Source organism: Palaemon carinicauda, chromosome 15, assembly GCF_036898095.1.
Source record: "Palaemon carinicauda isolate YSFRI2023 chromosome 15, ASM3689809v2, whole genome shotgun sequence".
Lineage (NCBI taxonomy): Eukaryota > Metazoa > Arthropoda > Malacostraca > Decapoda > Palaemonidae > Palaemon > Palaemon carinicauda.
Window position 1 is genome coordinate 9,093,031 of NC_090739.1, and position 23,409 is coordinate 9,116,439.

Here is a 23,409-nt window from a genome sequence, read left to right on the forward strand (position 1 = left end):
CAAAATTACCAAAAACCTAAACACACTTCCGTCTAAGGGAAGGGTGGGTCATTAAAAGTGAAAGAGAGTCTATACTCTCTTCGACACCAACACTTCCGTCTAAGGGAAGGGTCGGCCATTTAAAAGTGAAAGAGAGTCCATACTCTCTTCGTCACCAAAATAAAATCTATCCAAAACGAGTTCAAGTTTTGAAATGAAGATAAAACCCCTGCATAGCGAAAGCTCAAAACTGGAATAGTGTACTTCACCAAAAAGTTGTGAAAACAAATCCAGTTAGGGACGGCGTATTAGTAGGTCTAGCCGGTGGCACGACAGAGGAAAAATTGAGTTCTTGTTGACAAGAAGTACTTGAGTACCTACTCACAGATGGCGCTGTTGTGTACACCCCCACCTGTATAGCGATCGCTGGCGTATCCCGACCGTAGATTTCTGTCGGGCAACAGAGTTGACAGCTACATGATCATCGGGTAAGATTAATATTGAAAAATAAATCTTAATGTAATTGTGGTTATGAATATCTTTAAAATATTAAGATGATATTAATAGGCATACAATAGAATGAAATGCATTAAGGAGAGGTTTTCTAGAATGAATATTGCCTAATGATTGCAGACCTGCCCATTAATGCCACTTACAAAGAGGCTGGGGAAAAACTGGTAACAATAAAGACGTAAGAATTATGAAGAGAATAGTTGGTTTGTAAAAGACAAGGAAGTATAAGTCTGAAGACATTTTAGATCTGCAAATGGCCTAATACAAATGGGTTTGTGATGAAATAAATACATTGTCCTATTTTATATGAAAACCCGTAAAGGTTAACTGGACTATATTCTGCTTGACATAAAAGTGAAAAAAATTTTTTTTTAGTAGTTTGTATTTTTCTTAACATTACTCTAATTGGAGTATGCTTTCAGCAAAGCTGGATAGAGCTGCTAAAACTTAATGAAGTAATGGCAGTTAGCTGGAGGGCGGTGGGTAAGTCCACCCACCCGACAGGGCACTGAGCTCTCACTTAGGCTGTGTGGGCCCATTGTAAATGTCCCTGCCTGACGATTGTCGGACTGGGGTTAGAGTCCCGCTCAAGTTCGATAGGGGGCTTCGGTGCTGATCATATGGATATGTGGTCAGTTTCTAGAGCATTCCCCTGCAAGCTAGGGCAGTCACTGTCCCTTGCCTTTGCGATTCATGAGTGACCTTTACCTTTAAACTTGCAGAGTGATTAAGGTGAGAAGTGTAACTTAAAGTGCTCAGGTTTGTATAGTTAGGAAAAATACAAATTAAAATATGTGATTTGTTCTTACATGAATAAAAATGTTTGTCCTTTAATATCAGACTTATCCTTAGGAAGGAGGGAGTCTATACAGGTATAATAAATCTGGCTGATTTACTTTCCCAGGAAATGTCAAAGCACTTTGGTCCAATACAGGAGCAAAAGTTTAGACTTATGTCAACCTCATAAGAACCTGACCATGAAGATCAGGCATTAAGCAAGGTACTGTGAAGATGGTTAAGGAAAAACCTATATCCGTGTGGAAGATAGGTGGTCAGAATATACGGTCATTCGTGATGAATGGGATTGCAAACATTTGGCTCTCCTCCCCCTCATATGGGAGGAAGGGGTGAGATAATTACTTCTTACTCTAGACTTAAGTCACAATCACTATCTAAGATTAGATGTTTCTTGTCCTGTGAAGGAGCTAGGTTACCTACATGATTGAGCAGCTACCACTGGGACAAGGTTACAAGTAACCAGGGACCCTTGGGTATGCTCCCATAGATAATGCGCAGAGAAAGTTGTCTGCCGTTATCCAACTCTTTACTTAACGAACTGCGCCTCTGACATTTTCCTGAAAGCTGTAATAGATCCAACACGTCTGACTTTGTGCTCTCAAATCCAAAATGCTCCCTTGATCTCCTTTTCAGGTGAAAGAGCACATGTCTAAATGTCCCAATAAGCAAGACAGAAACAGTGTTCTAGGATCTTTTCTCTTATTCCTTCTGTTGCCGGACGAAGAGTCAAGAGTCCCAAGAAGACGGGATGGCATGTCATCCTGGGTCACATTAATTGCTTCTTGTAGGGCAAAAATTAAAAAGGAACTGAAGTCGTGAACAGCTGGGTCCTAGGTCCGACTATGAAATCCTGAGCCAAAGTCAAAAGAGATATTCTATCCTCCAGAACAATTCGTGACAGGCCAAGATATGGCATTTCCCACTTGCTTCATCAGGATTAAGCTAGTAGAAAACATTCTCAAGGGTTGAAGCACTAACTGCTGCCCATCACCCAGTTTTGAGTGAGATCGCTTGAAAGACCTGCGAACTTGTCAAACATTCCTAGTTGCTTGAGTCTCCTAGAAGCATCTTGCTTGTCTAGACAATTCTTGCAGAGTCCATACCTAAATTCTAGTTGAAAACTTGTATTGAGGGTTGAGTGCTATCCTTCACACAAAGATTAAGGAGCTTCTCTGATGATGGAAGAAAGGAAAAAGCTGATCTGGATGCCATCATTGTGTGGCTGTTTGAGAAGGATCAGGTTCATGCTGAGCCTTGATGTCATCTACAAAAAGCAAGCATCTAGAATTCCCAGGGATGTTGGAAGGTTTCCTTGGATACTGCCAACGGACATGAACTTCGGAATTCTGAAAGTTACATGTTCAACTGAATGGTAAGCCAGTCAAGCGAGGGTGATGACACGAAGTACGAAGCCTTTCCACCAAACAATAATGTAGGGATCAAAATTGACCTTTACACCAAGACCCTGTCAACTGAGTGCATTTGCTTGAACAGTCCTTTAGCCTCTACCACGCTGGGTTTTGGTACAGAACTGCTCTTCCCCAAAAACCATGAAGAGGAATCTGTAAATGTTTCATGAGCCTTGGACCAATCATACTCCTCTTCTCACATGAGAGAGGACATAGTGCACTCATCCTAGGAGAAGAAGTCTTTCTGAAGTTCTCTGAAGAGGGTGGAAGGCAAGGACAGGGGCATTCATTCAAACCAATGGTGTGCATACTTGATCCCATATGGGACAAAGTACTGGTAGCAAGGAGATGATAACCTGTAGGCCTACCTCGTAACGACCCACCTACTTGTGTTGGGTTGGAGGGTGGTAGAGCACCGCCACTCTCATGTGTATAAGAGGTGAGGTTGGACAAAGTCTAATAAGACTTCAGACTATCAGTCTTCATAGGTTGGCTTTTTATTTTCGGAGAAGCTGCGGTTGCGTCCGTGGGCTCAGCAGTTCAGGGCAATCTTTCTAGTATATTCTCGTACAGGATTAAAAATAGAATTGGGGTGAAACCGTGTACTATATAGGAAGGGATGAAAGCTTGAAGAACTGACTCTTCAGAAGCATTGGAGCTCCTAGCTTCTGTGCCCTCAGAGGCCGGAGAAAGTGCTTCAGTTTCTGATGGGCAAATGTAAGTGTAGCACTAAGAGGTGTGTAAGCTAGTTATGCAAAGGTTTGTAGGTCGTGAGGAATCTAGGCGATGACAGTCCGTACACAATATAACGTCTCGATGATCGGTAAAACGTTCCGAACAGGATCAAGAAGGCACCGAACAAAAGACGGGTGGCACCTATCCCCTTCACACTTGGTGGCAGCAAAATCTTTTTCCGAAGGAGCATAACGATCAGAATTACGCACTGTCACAAGGGCACACTTGTGAGGAAATAAACAGAAAACAGGACTGCTGTTTAACAGAAAAAAGAATGTGGATTATAGCATGTTGCATATACAACTGTTAAACAGGTTTAGTTATTGGGAAACAACAGCCAATCCTTTATTCCTTAATCTCCCTTGTGCATGATAACCAGCCAATAAATTATCTAAAAGAAATATAAAAAGATTACAAGAGCCAGTTGAGGGTGCTGAAAACCCATCTATCTACCAGAAAAATGAAAGCAAAGTGAGATTGAAGTGGTCTGTCAAGTGGGTGGGGCTAACTACCACCACCTTGTTGAGTTATATCAGCCGTATCCAGGTTCTCTGAATCCATATTACAATTAAAGGATGAAAATTTCTATTTGTGTAGGAAAAATCTGACATAATTTGATTATACTTGGCTAACTAGAAAAACCTAAGATGAGAAAAATATGTCGGGTAATATTTCTATTCTACTGGGTATTAAATGTACGTAAATGTGAAGACGTGAATTTAGGAATACAAGAACAGAACCTCTCGACACCTCTGCCAATCTATAGGAAGAAAAGGAAGAAAAATATTGATTAGTTTTGAAGTGGCAATGCATACCTTGAATAAGAAAATAATCTCTCACTTTGGTAAGGCAATATTAAGATACTATACAGTGCATTTAATATAACAGAGGTAGAATATTTTCAAAAGATTTATAACAAGATTCTAATCACTATACTGTACCTATTTAAATTCATTTATGTTGCAATTCACAAATACAATTACTGTAGTTGACTTTTGGTCCCTTAGCAACAAAATCCAGGACATCAGGTGCCTCTTGTATATCTGTAATAAAAGCAATATATAACTACATTTGTCCAATAGAAAACAGTAAAAATGACAAATTTGTAGATATGACAAATTCAGAGATAATTTGTATTTTTCCTAACCATACAAACCTTAGCTATTTACATGGGGTTTTACTTTCGGCGTAGCTGAAGTGACGAGCCATTAGAATTTTAACGAGGGTTAATTACCCCCGCGCTAGTTAGCAAGGGGGTAGGGGAGTGGTAGCTAGCTACCCCTTCCCCCCCTCACACACCGGTGAACTGCTTCACTTCACTTAGAGGTAGGACTTGCCTTGGGGGACAGGGCTGGCGGGCAAATATGTGTAAATAGCTAAGTTTTGTATGGTTAGGAAATATACAAATTACCTCCGAATTTGTCATTTGTTCCATAACCGAAATACAAACCACACTATTTACATGGGGTGACTTACCCCTTAGGTAGGGTGGAGAGTCCCGGCCTTACTGGCTTTGGATTTACCCGGGGACACAGAATCCGAGTGAGAAGCACTCGAGAAAAAGTGTCCCTGCACCTCGCAAGTCGCAAGGAACGTGGGGCCTACATAAGCTTGTGTGTGGAGGATTGAAGTGTGACTCGTCCTAGGAAGTTGACCTGAAGTCCTTTAGATGGAATTCTAGGCTAGGACGTTCCCAATACCACCTCGTCAGGGTATGGGGGACGCGACAGTATTATCTTAATACTAGGAACACAAAGAAGCATGGTTTACCTGCAGAGGTTCGAGGTCAGCTATGCAGAGAACCCAGGATGCTGCTTTCCCCAAGAGAGGGGAGGATGAAGAAAGAAGTAAGGGCCAGACATACTCTTTCATTCATGCAGTCTAAAACCGGGTAACAATGCACTCAATCTTCTGCTACCTGTCCATTAAGGAGCCTGAGGTTAGACCAGCTGTTGTGCAGCCACCACAGGGCCAATCGAGAATGTATCAAGGCTCCTGTGGGTCACGTCCTGCAGGTAGTGGGCTGTGAAGGTCGTTTGACGCTTCCAGACCCAAGCTTGTAGCACTTGCGTCACCGAGAAGTTTTTCTAAAAGCCAGAGACGTTGCGATGCCTCTGACATCGTGTGCTCTGGGACGACGTGACGGAGGAGGATCTGGATTCAAGGCGTGGTGGATGACCCTTCGAATCCAAGCAGAGATGGTATTCTTGGTGACCCTCCTCTTCGTCCTTCCCGTGCTCACAAACAGGGCTTGCACGCGGGGATGGACTGCAGCCGTTCTCTTCAGATAACGCCTCAGACTTCTCACTGGATATAGCAGCAGATGGTCTGGGTCACTTGTTACAGAACGGAGACTCGAGACCCTGAAGGAGTCAAACCGTGGGTCCAGCACTCCAGGATTCTGAGTTTTAGCTACAAACTCAGGGACGAACCCGAACGTTACCTCCCCCCATCCCCTTGAATGGGCGACATCGTATGAGAGACCATGAAGTTCACTGACCCGCTTGGCTGATGCCAAAGCGAGCAGGAACACCGTCTTCCAAGTCAGGTGTCGATCAGAGGCCTGGCGTAATGGTTCGAACGGAGGTCTCTTAAGAGCCCTGAGGATGCGAACCACGTTCCATGGAGGAGGTCTCACTTCCGACTGAGGGCAGGTAAGTTCGTAGCTTCGTATGAGTAAAGAAAGTTCCAGCGAGGAAGAAATGTCTATTCCTTTCAGCCTGAAGGCTAAGCTTAAGGCTGAGCAATAGCCTTTCACCGCCGAGACTGAAAGGCGCATTTCCTCCCGCAAATACACGAGAAACTCCGCTATTGCTGGAATAGTGACATCGAGGGGAGAGATACCCCTCCCACGACACCAACCACAGAAGACTTTCCACTTTGCCTGGTAGACCCCTGCGGATGACTTTCGCAGGTGTCGAGACATCCTCTCCGCAACTTGTTGCGAAAAGCCTCTCTCTGTGAGGAGACGCTGGATAGTCTCCAGGCGTGAAGCCGAAGCGAAGCTACAGCCTTGTGGTAGATGTTGCAGTGTGGTTGCTTGAGTAGCTCGTGTCGTGGGGGGAGTTCTCTCGGGAGTTCCGTCAGGAGCTGCAGAAGGTCTGGGAACCACTCTGCGTGATGCCATAGCGGAGCTATTAAGGTCATTGACAGATTGACCGATAGTCTGGTCTTGTTGAGCACCCTTCTCATCAAACAGAACGGTGGAAAGGCGTAGACGTCGATGTTGTCCCACCGTTGTTGGAAGGCATCTTGCCAGAGTGCCTTGGGGTCCGGGACTGGGGAGCAGTACAGCGGCAGCTTGAAGTTCAAAGCTGTCGTGAACAGGTCCATTGTCGGGGAACCTCACAAAGTCAGGACTTTGTTGGCTACTTGAGAATCCAAAGACCACTCGGTACTCACTATCTGCGATGCTCTGCTCAGGCTGTCAGCGAGCACATTCCTTTTGCCCGAATGAAGCGAGCTGATAATGGAATCGAGTGGACTTCGGTCCACCTCAGTATCTCTACTGCAAGATGGGATAGCTGTTGTGAAAAGGTACCTCCCTGCTTGTTGATATAAGCCACTACTGTGGTGTTGTCGCTCATCACCACCACGGAGTGGCCCGCCAGGGTCTGTTGGAACTGTTGAAGGGCCAGATAGACGGCCTTCATTTCTAGCAGATTGATGTGGAGGTACCTTTCTGATTCTGACCATAGGCCTAAGATCCTCTGGTTCAGAACGTGGGGCCCCCATCCTTCTTTTGACACGTCCGAGAACAGCATCAAATCCGGGGAGAGGACGAGAAGATCCACTCCCTTTCGAAGGTTTTCGTCGGTCAGCAACCACTGCAGGTCCGTCTGTTCCATAGTTCCCATAGGGACCAGAGTGTTCGGGGAATCGTTGCCTTGATTCCACCGGGACTTGAGCCGCCATTGTAGGGATCTCATCCTGAGGCTGCCGTTCGGAACTAGACGGGCCAGGGAGGCCAGGTGACCTAGGAGACGTAACCAAGATTGGGCTAGAAGCTCCTCTCGTACGAGGAAAGGTCTTGCGACCCTCCTCAGCCTTGCTATCCTGTCGTCTGACGGAAAGGCTTTGTGGAGATTGGTGTCTAATATCATGCCTAGATATAACAGTCGTTGAGTTGGAAGCAGAGAAGACTTCTCGAGATTTACCATGATCCCCAGATCTTGGCAAAGTCCCAGAAGCTTGTCTCGGTGGCGAAGAAGGGTAGACTCCGAAGTCTGCCAGGATGAGCCAGTCGTCCAGATAGCGGAGGAGATGGATGCCGATCCTGTGTGCCCATGAAGATATCAGGGTGAACACTCTGGTGAACACCTGAGGTGCTGTGGAGAGACCGAAACACAGCACCTTGAACTGGTAGATCTTGTTGTCTAGGCTGAATCTCAAGTACTTCCTGGAAGACGGATGGACTGGGATCTGGAAGTACACGTCCTTCAAATCCAGAGTGCACATGAAGTCTTGCGGTCTCACTGCAAGTCTGACCGTGTCTGCTGCCTCCATGCTGAACGGAGTTTGCTTGAAAAACTTGTTCAGAGCTGAGAGGTCGATGATGGGTCTCCAGCCTCCAGACGCCTTCTTTACAAGAAAGAGTCGACTGAAGAAGCCTGGGGAGCCGTCGACGACCTCCTGGAGAGCATCCTTCTTGAGCATGGTCTCGACTTCTGCCCGAAGGGCTAGCCCCTTTACCGATCCCATGGCATAGGAGCTCAACGACACTGGATTCGCTGTCAGGGGAGGAAGAGATGTTATGAACGGGACGCGATATCTTTGGCTGATCACAGAGATCGCCCAGGAATCGGCCCCAAGTTGCTGCCACCTGTCCACGCAACTTTGTAGGCATCCCCCCACTGGTGGACATGCAGGGGGATTGCCAATCCTAGCGTTTACGGCCTCGGCCGCTCCCCCTAGGATTCCTACCTCCCCTAGAGGACTTTCCGCCTTTCTTGTCCTTGACAGGAAAGGGCTGCTGCTTAGGCACCTTTGCCTTTGCTGCCGGAGCCTGTCTCGATGTACTAGACTGACGAGTCTGCTGATGTTGTTGTTGAGGAGCTGGAGGCTTGTAGGGCCGAGATGTAAGGTCCCTTTGGAGGAGCGAATCGTGATTCGACTTCCTCCACCTCTCAGCTGTCCGTTCCACATCCTTGGGCTCGAACAAACTCTCTCCAAGGATGGAGGAGTGTCTGAGCGTGCCGACATCCACGGCTGAGACTTTCGAGTGGAACCTCTCGGTCACGGCATCACGGCGTTTTAGGATCGAGTTTGCCCACAAGTTCGAAACTTGGCGAGCTAAAAACTCGATGGAGCGCGTGTCCGAGAGGAGGAAAGTCTCAAGGGCCTTCCGAGGAAAGTCTCAAGGGCCTTCCTGGTGCTCTCCTTGGACAAGTCCTTGGATCGCAACAAGATGCCCAGAGACCCCAGCCAGATGTCCAGCCACGAAGTGGCCTGCATGGCACACTTCGCGACCTTCTCCTGGCTTAGGATCTCCGTAGCCGAGAATGTCACCTGCCGGGCGCAGAGTTTCTCGAGAGAAATTACCCTAGAGAGCTCTTCCACAGAGTGGTGGAGGGGAAGAGCTAAACAAGACTCCCCCATGATCTCGAGGTACCTCCTCTGTTGTACACGAGGAGGTGGGAGGAGTTTGTTCCCGGCAGAGGAACGGCTGGAGGAGGTGAGTTCGGCGAGCTGGCCCTCAACCTTGTCTCTGGCACTCTTCACTCCCTGGGACCAGGGCAGAGCAGCGCTGGCCTTTGGGAGCTTCTGGGTACCGTAGACTTGGTCCAGGACCGTATCCTTACCTTCGAGGGGGGCGGTCTCGGGGTCCTTGAATCCGTTGAGTTGCCTCATTAGACTCAGGACCTGCCAGATGGCATGCTCCGACTCGTGCTGCTCTCCTCCTTGTGGGCTGGCAGCAAGGTCTCCTGTCCCCAGTAGCTCTACTTGGGGAGATACGTGGACATTCTCCTGGGGTCTCGTTAGCTCTGGTCGAATCCGGGTAGAAGACTTAGGAGCAGTCTTCGAGTCCTTAGGCTCCCTCCTGGGAGGGATACAGGACTCAAGCAAAGAAGTCTGGGGGCTCCTCTCCACGCGAGACGGTTCTCTTCCTCGAGGTGGGGTTCCTCACATTGGTGCCGTGGGAGAATGCCTCACCTCGCTGGATTCTCCTGAGGACGGAAAGGCTTCGTCCACAGGGGGAAGGAGAAAGTGTCTGCGAGGGGGAAAGGGCCTTCCTGACGGACTTCTTGGGAGCCAACTTAACCCTAGGATTAGTTACCACGTAGTCCACTCCTCTCCTTCTCTTCAGCGGGGACGCGGGTGTCGTTGGTTTCAGTCCCAGATCAGCGAGGGCTGGCTTCATAGCCTGCACGACCGCTTTGATCAGGGACCCGAACCAAGGCTGGCGGCTGACCGACGCAGTGTCAGCAACACCCGCTGGAGGGAAGGGGATCGGCTGATCCTTAAGAGTGGATACCACGGGGCCTGCCTGAAAAGAAGAATGTTGCGTAGACCTCTCCGAAGATTCTTCCTGCTCCTGGACATGCACAGCTCTGCGCTTGCGGGGTGGAGATCGCGAGGACGAAGATCTGGAGGCATGCGTTCCCGAAGACTCGCACGGTTGGGTGCGCTGCGAAACCCGGCGGGAATTGCTGGCGAGGTCGCACTGGCGCTTGCACGATGGTAGAATCGCTGGTTAGCGCGCGGGCGAACGGAGATGAAGGCGCGGGGGCGAGGAAGCGTGTGAGCGAGAGGGCGCGCGGGCGAGTGGGAGCGCAGGCGAAGGTGCGCGTGCAGGCGAGGGTGAGCGTTGGTGTGCAGGTGAGGGTGCGCGTGGGTGCGCGCGGTTGTAAGGGCGAGCGCTGGCGGTCGGGAGAACGATGGCGCGTAGGCGATCGATGGCGCGTTGGGGAGCTATGGCGCGTAGGCGATCGATGGCGCGTTGGGGAGGGATGGCGCGTAGCGCGAACAGGCGATCGACTACGCACAGGCGAGTTAGCGCGAGGGCATGTCGGAGACCTGTGGCGATCTGGCGCATGGGCGCATAGGAGAGCGCTTGCGCGCAGGCGCGTAGGAGATCGCTGGTGCGCAGGAGATCGTTGGCGCGCAGTTGCGCGTTCAGAAGGAACCAACTGGGGCGCAGGACCAGAGGGTGAGGATGCGCGCAAAGGCGAACGCTCGTGGGCGGGCTCACGAGACATCTCGTGGGCGTGCCCCGCAGGAACTCGGGCTGTCTTAGAAGTGCGCACAGGAGTGTGCGCGCGATGGCTGGCGCGTAGGCGAACGTCGGCAAGGAGGCGGAGGGACAATGTCCTTGCCTGCGCCCAGATCCAGAGATTGTGGGCGCGCGGGCGAACGTTGCGCGCATCAGGAACAGGGCGGCCAGTTGTGCGCTGACGAGCAGGAGATCGTGGACGCTCAGGAGACCGATGGAGCGCATTGCGCGCAGCAGGAACAGAAGTGCGCTGGCGAGCTGGAGAACGCTGAAGCACAGGAGGTCTCTGTAGCACAGGAGAGCGCTGGCGCGCAGGTGAACGCTGGCGCGCAGGAGATCTACGGCGAGACTCAGCAGGAGATCGTCCGGGCGCTGCGAGTCCTGAGGAACCTGTGAGCGCCTGTGCGCTCGCTAAGGAACTTTTTGGACTGCGCGCGCGCAGGTAAGACCTGGCGCTTGAGGGACTCACCCGCATTGTGGGATAAGCCCTCTTGCCCCGAAAGGACCGGTGCCCGTTGGACAACGGGGTGCGTAGGCGCCAACTGCGCATCAGCATCCAGGAACGGAAATGGAAGACTGGAAGGTCTGGCAGGCGTCGGAGATCGCGAACGATCTACGGAGAGGTCAAGCGATGCAGCTGCAACGGTCTGCTCTCGTCGTGGAGGATCTCTGCGGGGGACGTCGAAGGCGAAGATCCAAAGAGGCGCCTCCTAACTCCCTTGTAAGGAGAAGGAAGGCCTCTACGGCGAAGAAGAGGGCGAGCCTCACAGCGAAGACGACCTCGAGGCACAGCAACACCATCGTCTGTCCTCCGAAGAGGAGTCTCTGTCAGTGCACTCCCCCGAGGGGGAGACTCACCCGCAGGAGAGACCGTTGGACCCAGCTCCTCCCTCAAAGGATGTTCGGAGGGGGGAACTGAGCCTTCAGCAACATCTGCGACCGCAGCAGGGGTCTGACCGGACCCGTCGGAAGCCTCTGCCACAACAACGTCGACAATAGACAGAGGATCTACCTCTGCTATTACCGGCAACTGTTTGACAGCTGCACCGAACTGGATCAGGTCAAACAGGGCGAGCCCTTAAGCCCCAAGGAAGTCCAAAGCTGTAAGAGATCATCGTTAGCAACATGGTCATCAACAAGATCACTGCCCTCCCCCAGAGTAGGAGGGGGAACTGCCTCGCTATGGGAGGTAACGCCCTCTCCCGAACCCAGAGATTGGGAAACAAAAGAAGGGCCTGCGCTACCACTCGCCGGCCTCTCGCAAGAGACCGATCGAGTGGGAGCTTCGGAGGATGTTCGGGCAGCGGAAGAAGTGTCCTTGGAACCTTCCTTCTTCAAGGCAGCCCTTGAAGGAGAACGGTCACGCTTAGACTTCTTCTTACGCCACCGGGCAAACCTCTCCCACTGGGAGGTAGGCCACTCCCTGCACTCACTACAGGTATTATCCCTTTCACACCGTTGACCTCGACACTGCAGACATAAGGTGTGAGGGTCTGTCTCAACCGCCGACATGAACGTTCCACAAGGGTGGTCGGGGAGTCCAGGGCACTTCCGCATGATAGGAAGGAAGGATGAGGCCAACTTCAAGCACACAAGCTGAAAGAAAAAGCAAAACAAAATTAAGGCTGTCAATAATGCATTAAACTACTAATGTTGCCTGATTCTTACTACTGCAATTGTAAGCAAGGTCTCAACAGATACATGGTGGCACCTAAAATCTCATCAAAATGCCTGTTAGCTACTGCATTTGGCTTCATCACCAATAAGAAACACACATAAAGTACAGCCTTACAAAAGTCAATCAATAAGTAAAAGGATTTAATATAAAAATGACAAATTCGAAGATAATTTGTATTTTTCCTAACCATACAAACCTTAGCTATTTACAAAGGGTATTACTTTTAGCGCAGCTGAAATGACGAGCCAATAGTTTTTAACGAGGGTTAATTACCCCCCCGCTAGTTAGTGGGGGGTGGGGAAGGGTAGCTTGCTACCCCTCCCCCCTTCCACACACCGGTGACTTGCTTCACTTCACTTAGAGATAGGACTTGACTTGGGGGTCAGGGATGGCGGGCACATATGTGTAAATAGCTAAGGTTTGTATGGTTAGGAAAAATACAAATTATCTTCGAATTTGTCATTTGTTCCGTAACCGAAATACAAACCACGCTATTTACAAAGGGTGACTTACCCCTTAGGAAGGGTGGAAAGTCCCCAGCCTTACTGACTTCGGCTTGCCCGGGGCTCGATCCCTCAGAGAGGGAGCCCCTGTACCTCACAGGTTCCTAGCATCGCTAGGAACGAGTGGTCTACATAAGTAGTGTGAGGAGGAGAGTGTGACTCGTCCTATGAAGTTGACCTTGAGACCTTCAGATAGGAATTCTAGGATAGGACGTTCCCCATACCACCTCGTCAGGGTATGGGAGACGCAACAGTATTAAGCTTAATACTAGGAGCACAAAGAAGCATGGGTTACCTGCAGAGGTCGAGGTCAGCTATGCGAGGACCAGGATGCTGCTTCCCCAAGAGAGGGGAGAATGAAGAAAGAAGTAAGGGTCAGACATACTCTTTCATTCACACAGACTAAGACCGGGTAACAACGCCCTCAACCTACTGCTACTTGTCCAAAAAGGAGCCTGAGGTTAGACCAGCTGTTGTGCAGCCACCACAGGGCCGATAGAGAACGTATCGAGGCTCCTGTGGGTCACGTCTTGCAGGTAGTGGGCTGTGAAGGTCGTTTGACGCTTCCAGACCCCAGCTTGAAGTACCTGCGTCACAGAGAAGTTTCTCTTGAAGGCCAGGGATGTAGCAATACCCCTGACATCGTGGGCCCGAGGGCGACGTGACGGAGGAGGGTCAGGATTCAGGGCATGGTGGATAACCCTTCGAATCCAAGCAGAGATGGTGTTCCTGGTGACCCTCCTCTTTGTCCTGCCTGTGCTCACAAACAAAGCTCGCACATGAGGACGGACTGCAGCCGTTCTCTTCAAGTAGTACCTCAGACACCTCACTGGGCATAGTAGCAGCTGGTCTGGGTCGTTTGTTACAGAACGGAGACTCGCGATCCTGAAAGAGTCGAACCGAGGATCCGGCACTCCAGGATTCTGAGTCTTGGCCACAAACTCAGGGACGAACCTGAACGTTACCTCCCCCCATCCCCTTGAATGGGCGATGTCGTACGAGAGACCATGAAGTTCACTAACTCGCTTGGCCGAGGCCAAGGCGAGTAGGAAAGCCGTCTTCCAAGACAGGTGGCGATCGGAGGCCTGGCGTAATGGCTCGAAGGGAGGTCTCTTGAGAGACCTGAGGACTCGAACCACGTTCCAAGGAGGGGTCTCACTTCCGACTGGGGGCAGGTAAGCTCATAGCTACGTATGAGTAAAGAGAGTTCTAGCGATGAAGAAATATCCACGCCCTTCAATCTGAAGGCCAAGCTTAAGGCTGAGCGATAGCCTTTCACTGCCGAGACAGAAAGGCGCATTTCTTCTCGCAGATACACAAGAAAGTCCGCTATTGCTGGAATAGTGGCATCGAGTGGAGAGATACCCCTTCCACGACACCAACCACAAAAGACTCTCCACTTCGCTTGGTAGACTCCCTCAGAGGACCTTCGCAGGTGCCGAGACATTCTCTCCGCAACCTGTTGCGAAAAGCCTCTCTCCGCGAGGAGACGCTGGATAGTCTCCAGGCGTGAAGCCGAAGCGAGGCTACGGCCCTGTGAGGGACACCGGAGTGGGGTTGTCTGAGAAGCTCGTGTCGTGGAGGAAGCTCCCTTGGGAGTTCCGTCAGGAGTTGCAGAAGGTCTGGAAACCATTCCGCGTGATGCCATAGCGGAGCTACTAGAGTCATGGAACAGTTGACCGATAGTCTGGTCCTGTTGAGCACCCTTCTCATCAGACAGAATGGTGGGAAGGCGTACACGTCGATGTTGTCCCACCGTTGCTGGAAAGCATCTTGCCAGAGTGCCTTGGGGTCCGGGACTGGTGAGCAGTACAGGGGCAGCTTGAAGTTCAAGGCTGTTGCGAACAAGTCCACCGTCGGGGAACCCCACAAAGTCAGGACTTTGTTGGCTATCTGAGGATCCAAAGACCACTCGGTACTCACTATCTGTGAAGCCCTGCTCAGACTGTCGGCGAGCACATTCCTCTTGCCAGGAATGAAGCGAGCTGATAGTGTTATCGAGTGGGTTTCGGTCCACCTCAGAGTCTCTACTGCAAGATGGGATAGCTGTTGCGAAAAAGTGCCTCCCTGCTTGTTGATATAAGCCACTACCGTGGTGGTGTCGCTCATCACCACCACGGAGTGACCCGCCAGGAACCGTTGGAACTGTTGAAGGGCCAGAAAGACGGCCTTCAATTCTAGCAGGTTGATGTGTAGGCACTTTTCTGATTCTGACCAAAGGCCTGAGGCCCTCTGGTTCAGAACGTGCGCCCCCCACCCTTCTTTTGACGCGTCCGAAAACAGAGTCAATTCCGGGGGGACGACGAGAAGACTCACTCCCTTTCGCAGGTTCTCGTCGGCCAGCCACCACCGCAAGTCCGTCTGTTCCAGAAACCCCATTGGGATCAGAATGTCCGGGGAATCGGATCCTTGATTCCACCGGGACTTGAGCCGCCATTGAAGGGATCTCATCCTGAGGCGGCTGTTTGGAACCAGACGGGCCAGGGAGGATAGGTGGCCTAAGAGACGCAACCACGATTGGGCGGGGAGTTCTTTTCGCCTGAGGAAAGGTTCCGCCACCCTCCTCAGCCTTGCTATCCGGTCGTCTGATGGAAAGGCTTTATGGAGATTGGTGTCTAATAGCATGCCTAGATAAACCAGTCGTTGGGACGGCTGCAGAGAGGACTTCTCGAGGTTTACCACGATCCCCAGATCCTGGCAAAGATCTAGAAGCCTGTCTCGGTGTCGAAGAAGGGTCGACTCCGAGTCTGCTAGGATCAGCCAATCGTCTAGGTAACGAAGGAGACGAATGCCGTTCCTGTGCGCCCAAGTCGAAATCAGGGTGAACACTCTGGTGAACACCTGAGGAGCTGTGGAGAGACTGAAACACAGCACCTTGAACTGGTAGATCTTGTTGTCTAGGCAGAATCTCAGGTACTTCCTGGAAGACGGATGGATTGGGATCTGGAAGTACACATCCTTTAGATCCAGTGTACAAATGAAGTCTTGTGGTCTCACCGCAAGTCTGACCGTGTCTGCTGTCTCCATGCTGAACCGGGTTTGTTTGACAAACCTGTTCAGAGCCGAGAGATCGATGACGGGTCTCCAGCCTCCAGTAGCCTTCTTTACAAGAAAGAGTCGACTGAAGAAGCCTGGACAGCCGTCCACGACCTCCTGGAGAGCACCCTTCTCGAACATGGTCTCGACTTCGGCCCGAAGGGCCAGCCCCTTTGCCGATCCCATGGCATAGGAGCTCAACGACACTGGATTCGCTGCAGGGGAGGTTGAGATGACGTGAACGGGACGCGATAACCTTGGCCGATCACTGAGACCGTCCAAGCATCGGCCCCGTGATGTTGCCACCTGCGGACGCAACGCTGAACGCATCCCCCCACAGGTGGACACGCAGGGGGACTGCCACCCCTAGGGCTTGCGGCCGCGGCCACCACCCCTAGAAGTCTTGCCTCCCCTGGAGGACTTACCGCCCCTCTTGACCTTGGCTGGAAAGGGCTGGGGCTTAGACACCACTTTCTTAGCCACCGGTGCCTGTTTGGGAGCCTTACGAGGCTGTTGCTGCTGTTGTGGCGGGGCTGGAGGCTTATAGGGCCGAGTTGTAAGGGCCCTGTGGAGGAGGGAGTCCGTGCTGGATTTCCTCCACCTCTCAGCCGTTCGCTCCAAGTCTTGAGGCTCAAACAGGCTCTCCCCCAGGAGGGAGGCATGTCGGAGCCTACACACATCTACGGCGGGGACCTTCGGATGGAATCTCTCGGACACAGCATCGCGACGCTTCAACACCGAGTTGGCCCACAGGGTGGTAACCTGGTGCGCCAAAAACTCGATGGAGCGGGTGCCCGAGAGCAAGAAGGTCTCTAGGGCCTTCCTATTGGTCTCCTTGGACAAGTCCTCCGATCGCAATAGGATGCCCAGAGATCCTAACCAGAAGTCCAGCCACGAAGTGGCCTGCATGGCACACTTAGCGACCTTCTCGTGGTTAAGGATCTCTGCCGCCGAGAACGACACCTGCCGGGCAGAGAGTTTCTCCAAGGGAACTCCCTTCGCCAGCTCCTCCACAGAGTGGTGGAGAGGAAGAGCGAGGTTGTGCTCACCCAGGATCTCGAAATACCTCCTCTGCTGAAGGCGAGGAGGAGGGATGAGTTTGTTTCCGGCAGTGGAACGACTGGAGGAGGCAAGAAGTGCGAGCTGAGCATTGGCCCTAGCTCTGGCACTCTTCAGCCCCCGAGACCAGGGCAGAGCTGCACTGGTCTTAGGGGCCTTCCGAACGTCAAACACTTCATCCAGAATCGTGTCTTTGCCTTCACGGGGGGGGTTTGACTGGATCCGTAAGACTGTTAAGTTGCCTTATCAGGCTTAGGACCTGCCAGAAGGCATGTTCGGACTCTTGCTGTTCTCCTCCCTGCGGGCTGGCAGCTAAGTCTCCTGCCCCAGGAATCTCTTCCTGGGGTGATACGTGGACATTCCCCTGGGTAGTCGTGGGTTCCTGACGAATCCTTGCAGAGGGTTTAGGGATGGTCTTGGAATCCTTGGGCTCCCTCCTGGGAGGGATACAGGATCCCAACAACGAGGTTCGAGGGGCCCCTTCCTCACGAGACGATTCTCCTGCCTGAAGCGAAGTCTCCACCCCTGGTGCCGAGGGGAAGACTACCGCCCCACTGGACTCACCAGAGGACGGAAAGGCCTCGTCCACGGGAGAAGGAGAGAGTACTCGTGCAGGAGAGGGGACCCTCGAGACCGACCTCTTGGGAACCAACTTCGCCCTGGGGGAAGTCACCACGAAGTCCACTCCTCTCTTTCTCTTCAGCGTAGGAGAGACAGCCGCTGGTTTGTTACCCTGGCCGGCGAGTGCTGGTTTCATAACCCTCACTAACGCCCGTGCCAGCGGACCAAACCAAGTCTGCTGCTCCAAGGACACAGAGTCCGAAATCCTCGCTAAGGTGAAAGGGATCGGGCGATCCTTTGGAGTGGACACGACGGTACCTGCCTGAAAAGAAGGTGGGGAAGAATGCTGTACTGACCTGTCTTCGTCCTGCAATACCAACCTGTGCTTGGATGGAGGTGATCCCGAGTGCCGTCTAGGAGCACGCGTCCCTGCTGCTACCACCGGTTGTGGAATTCGCCGCAAACTATGGTCGCGCGAGGGCGAACGGTCGCGCAAGTGCGAATGGTCGCGCGGGTCATCGCGCGGGCGCGCAGGCGAGCGGTCGCGCGGGGCGCGCAGGCGAGCGATCGCGCGGGCGCGCAGGCGAGCGATCGCGCGGGCGCGCAGGCGAGTGGGCGTGAGGGTGGGCAGGTAAATGAACACGTGTCCGAGGCGACGAACGCAAGCGATGGCGCGACGGCGAGGGATCGTGCTGCCGCGTAGGTGAAGAAGATCGCTGGCGATAATGACCGCGTGATGGTAAGCGATGGCGAGCAGCATGTGTAGGTGAATGATCGCGTGATAGGGTGCGATGGTGATCAGCATCCGCAAGAGGGCGATCGTTCAGGGTTGTGCGATGAGGAGCAGCATGCGTAAGCGGGCGATCGTGCAGGGTTGTGCGATGGCGAGCAGCATGCGCAGGTGAATGATCGCGTGAAAGGGTGCGATGGTGATCAGCATCCGCAGGAGGGCGATCGTTCAGGGTTGTGCGATGAGGAGCAGCATGCGTAAGCGGGCGATCGTGCAGGGTTGTGCGATGGCGAGCAGCATGCGCAGGTGAATGATCGCGTGAAAGGGTGCGATGGTGATCAGCATCCGCAGGAGGGCGATCGTTCAGGGTTGTGCGATGAGGAGCAGCATGCGTAAGCGGGCGATCGTGCAGGGTTGTGCGATGGCGAGCAGCATGCGCAGGTGAATGATCGCGTGAAAGGGTGCGATGGTGATCAGCATCCGCAGGAGGGCGATCGTTCAGGGTAGTGCGATGAGGAGCAGCATGCGTAAGCGGGCGATCATGCAGGGTCGTGCGATGGCGAGCAGCATGTGTAGGTGATCGCTGGCGAGCTGGTGATCGCTGGCGAGCTGGTGATCGCTGGCGAGCAGAAGGTCGAAGCGTGTCCTGTGAGAGGACAGGTGGTGCGGCGCGTTCACGAGCAGGAACAGGAAGATCGCTGGCGCGTTCACGAGCAGGAACAGGAAGATCGCTGGCGCGTTGGCGAACATGTGTTTCTGACACACGCGCAGCACGATGTTGCGTAGCCACAGAACCAGGTGGATGGTGAGCAGGGAGTTCAGCAGGAACTAAAGGGTGGTCAGAGACCCCAGGGCGATGGTCCTCAAATGAGTGCTGACGCTCGGAAGAGAGCTGACGAGCAGGAGAGTGCTGGCGAGGGGGGCGAACATCAGGAGAGAGCCGACGAGCAGGTGAGCGTCGGCGAGCAGGAGATCGCCGACGAGCAGGAGATCGCTGGCGAGCAGGAGATCGCCGACGAGCAGGAGATCGCCGGCGAGCAGGAGATCGCCGACGAGCAGGAGATCGCTGGCGAGCAGGAGATCGCTGGCGAGCAGGAGATCGCTGGCGAGCAGGAGAGCGCTTGTGCGCTAGCCCTGCTCGCGTAAGGGAAGAATCCCTTAGCCCCGAAGGGACCGTTGCCCGTCGGGTGACGAGTTCTCCAGAAGGCGAAGATCCGGCAGGAGATGGTGAGCGGTCTGCAGAGAGGTTCAAGGAGGGCGGAGCAGTCGGTTGAGGCTGACGAGGAGAGTCCCCCCCGGAGGACGAAGACCCAAAAAGGCGCCTCTTAGTCCCCCTGTAAGGGGAAGGGAGGCCCTTGTGGCGTAGAGGGCGGTGAGCCTTACGGCGGAGGCGGCCTCGGGGGAGATCGTCGGGACCATCGGTCCTCCGAAGGGGAGTCTCCGTCAAAACACTTCCCTCAGAAGGAAGCTGGGCAGCAGTCGAGACCGAAGGACTCACTTCCCCCTTCGAAGGATGCACGGAAGGAGGAGGAGAGCCTAGAGCACCATCACCAGCAACAGCACCTGCGTCGGAAGGCCCAGCCACGTCGGAGGCCTCTGTCACCACGACGTCGACAATAGACAGAGGGTCTACCTCCGCTACCACCGGCGACTGTTTAACAGCGGCCCCCAACGAGACAAGGTCAATAAGAGCGACCCTGGAGGGCAAGCCCTTAAGCCCCAGGGACGACCAAATCTGTAAAAGATCATCACTGGATAAGGCATTATTATCAATAACCTCCCCCGGAGGAGGAGGGGGAACCGCCTCGCTATGGGAGGCGACGCCCTCTCCCCCCACCGAAGGTAGGGAAACAGAACAAGGGCCTGCGCTCCCACTCGGACGACTCTCCCTAGGAGGCGGACGAGGGGGAGCTTCGGAGGAGGTTTGGGCGGCGGAATTAGAGTCCCGAGAACCTTCCTCCTTCAAGGCTAACCCCGGAGGAGAACGGTCTCTCTTGGACTTCTTCTTATGCCGACGGCCAAACCTCTCCCACTGGGAGGCAGACCACTCCCTGCACTCACGGCACATGTTATCCTGGTCGCACCGTCGGCCCCGACATTGAGGGCAGAGGGTGTGAGGATCCGTAATCACGTCCGACATGAAAGTCCCACAAGGACGGCCGGCAACTCCAGGGCACGTACGCATATTAAATAACTGAAGGTCAACTTCCAACCAATCACACAAGCTGAAAAGAAAAAGCAGAAAATTAAAGGCTGTCACGAAGGCGATGAACAGACACGTCTGATCACCGCCGAGCCAAAAGTGAAGTGGAGCAAGTCACCGGTGTGTGGAGGGGGGAGGGGTAGCAAGCTACCCTTCCCCACCCCCCGCTAACTAGCGCGGGGGTAATTAACCCTCGTTAAAAACTATTGGCTCGTCATTTCAGCTGCGCTAAAAGTAATACCCTTTGTAAATAGCGTGGTTTGTATTTCGGTTACGGAACAAACTGATGTTATTAGATGGAACAAACCTGCATTATGACCAATATAAAAAAAATAAAGTTGGCTGCGATAGAAGCTTTTAAATATAACGACCGCTAAGTTTTATAATTAGTAAGATGTTTTCTGGCAGAGCACTGCTAGCCGAGGCAACTTCTCCAAAGGTAGAATTAGAATGAACAGATGATTGTACATTCTAAGTTTCATGCTATATTTCTTTGCTCTCGAGATACTAAAAGAGCATGCTGCCAAGTTGCATTATAAATATAACTTCCTGGAGGTGTTAAAAGGCATTACTGTATTTAAAAAAAAAACGTTTTATTGTGGTATGTACTGTATATACAATAGCCTACATGTAGTCTTGAAATACAAAAGACAATCCTAAATATCATAACAATTCTAAATCTATAAAAATCTATTTGCTATACTCAAACTGCAGATTTAAATATTTCCTTATCCAAACCTCCTATAATAACTTCATCAGGATGCCAATGTCATACCGAATAAATTCATTTGACAACCACATTTATACTTTCATCACAATTATTGATACCATAGGCATTGCATACTAAAACACTGTTCCATAAATGTACATCACATGCCGGTGAAAAGACACAACTCATCATTGTCATTTATACATACATACATATACCAAGGCACTTCCCCCTATTTTGGGGGGTAGCCGACATCAACAAATGAAACAAAACAAAAAGGGGACCTCTACTCTCTACGTTATTCCCAGCCTGACAAGGGACTCAACCGAGTTCAGCTGGTACTGCTAGGGTGCCACAGCCCACCCTCCCCCGTTATCCACCACAGATGAAGCTTCATAATGCTGAATCCCCTACAGCTGCTACCTCCGCGGTCATCTAAGGCACCGGATGAAGCAGCAGGACCTACCGGAACTGCGTCATTTATAATTTTGATATAAATTTTCAAGATTTTTCAAATCTCTTAAATCTTTATTATAATTATTGAATTTCTATATGGACTACGTTTCAGTTTATGCGCAACAGCCCTGTATAAAAAAATGTGCCATAACTAGAAAAGATTGTATCATTACATTCCTCTGACTCGGGACATAGTGTCCTTACTCATCGACCGACCCTTTCCTTACCTAACCTGACCTGGGGGTTGGAATACGTGGTCTCCTTAGGATCTTTGGGGTGTATGTATGATAGCGGCCACCTGTATGATAACGGATAACTTAGAATACGGTAGTAGGTAAGGGCACGGCTTGTAGGTTAGGTTATGGTGGGGGGGGGAGTTGAGATTAGTTGATGTCCATTTTTAATTCACAAGGGAGGAACTGGCCACTGACATACAAAAGCTCCGGATCTTTGAAAGGCACAGGTGTAGCTATTCTTTTATAACTGGCACTGCCAAAAGCTTTTTATTAAAAATCCTGTTCCTGCAAGAATCACCCCAGCTAGAGGTTGTGACCTAGGAACTACTAGGTTAAGTTAGGTGGGTTTGTTAGGTTCTGTACCTTTTACAAATATCAAGTGTTAAATAATTACACTTTGTCCTGTTTTAAGCCACTTGCATGAACCATGTATTTTTCCAAATGGTTATATTGTGTCTATTTTACATTTATGACGGTTATTATTCTTGTAAATCACTCTTTTAAGACACTTAACCACCCAATAAAACCCAAATAATTCTCACTGGTGCCCTCCATAATATTCATAATATAAAGGGGTCCATATATAAAACTCATGAGCATGTGTGTTGTCCCAATAATCAAGGTCAGAAATGCATAAAACACAAGATAGCGAGTAGGAAAAATATATGGTTCATGTATTTGGCAAGAAATTAAAGCATCATTTATCTACCCAAATACCTTTGGATGTAAGTATTTATCCACAGATAATACCAACGTTGTACACATAAGCTACTAGTTATGTTAAACAACCAAAACCATGGGCGTCAATGACCTTAGATGTCAGGATGACTGAAAACTTTAATTCAATCAATCAACCACCAAAACGAATTTACAGGGTAGCCATTGATAGGCTTTCCCATGTAGGCTACCTAAAATTTTACCTAAGATAATTTGGACAACTCGACAATTCAACACTTCATAATTCCACAAAATGAACATCTGTCACTTAAAAATATAAAATCAACGAAAAAACAACAATAAACCATGAAATACCTGCCAATATTAGCTGAAATAGCGTTAAGCGTTACTTAAGGTAAGCAATAACCAACGTAACAATACAAATGTTAGTTCAAGGAAGGTTCGTTTCGATAATCTTGTTTAAAAAAATCCTAACATCTATGATTATATAAGAAAGCTTTTATGATAATAATATAAAATATTACAAGTCAATAAATTATTAAAGTTATGATCTAACGTCTAAAAATTAGTAATTTGATGGTATATAAAAGTTTTGTCGCTGAGACCAACTCCATTGCATTGGAGTTTCTGAGAAAAGTAAATTAAATGGCGTTTGGCTATAATTGTTTTACGTGTACTTTTGAAAAAAAAAAAAACATACGTACAAACCATAATACACATTATAAACGTTTATCTATCTATCTATACACACACACACATATATATATATATATATATATATATATATATATATATATATATATATATATATATATATATATATATATATATATATATATATATATATATATATATATATATATATATATATATATATATACTCGCTACAAGTGTTAATATACCCGCATTATCT

General features: G+C 50.6%; 1 long non-coding RNA gene across 1 annotated transcript; it reads right to left on the reverse strand.

Moving 5' to 3' along the window:
• Positions 1–1,496: 1,496 nt before the first annotated feature.
• Positions 1,497–22,906, reverse strand: LOC137654231 (uncharacterized). The gene is made up of 3 exons (XR_011046564.1): positions 22,851–22,906; positions 4,376–4,477; positions 1,497–4,194 (listed from the first exon to the last, which is right to left on the reverse strand). It is a non-coding gene; the product is annotated as an uncharacterized lncRNA (long non-coding RNA).
• Between the last annotated feature and the right edge of the window lie 503 nt (positions 22,907–23,409).